We start from the raw sequence: 259 nt of genomic DNA on the forward strand, positions 1-259 counted from the left end.
CACAAGGGAAAGCGGGACCAGCCTGGAGCCGCTCCCTGTGCCTGCTGGCCACGGTAAGTGTCCCTCCTCTCTTCTCCTGGTTTATGGTGGCCCTTGGGAGTAGCCCCTGGGGCTGGCACCCAGCCATGTGCTGGGCGCTGCTGTGGTCCGGCGTGGCTGGACGGTGCCAGGGCCACGGCTGGTGCTTTTGCCCGCCTGTCCCATGGGGAAGGGAAGGGTGAGAGCGGGATGGGCTGTGGGGGAGCGGCTCGGGGGGCTT

The sequence above is a fragment of the Eurypyga helias genome, unplaced genomic scaffold (assembly GCF_000690775.1).
Source record: "Eurypyga helias isolate BGI_N326 unplaced genomic scaffold, ASM69077v1 scaffold33580, whole genome shotgun sequence".
NCBI lineage: Eukaryota > Metazoa > Chordata > Aves > Eurypygiformes > Eurypygidae > Eurypyga > Eurypyga helias.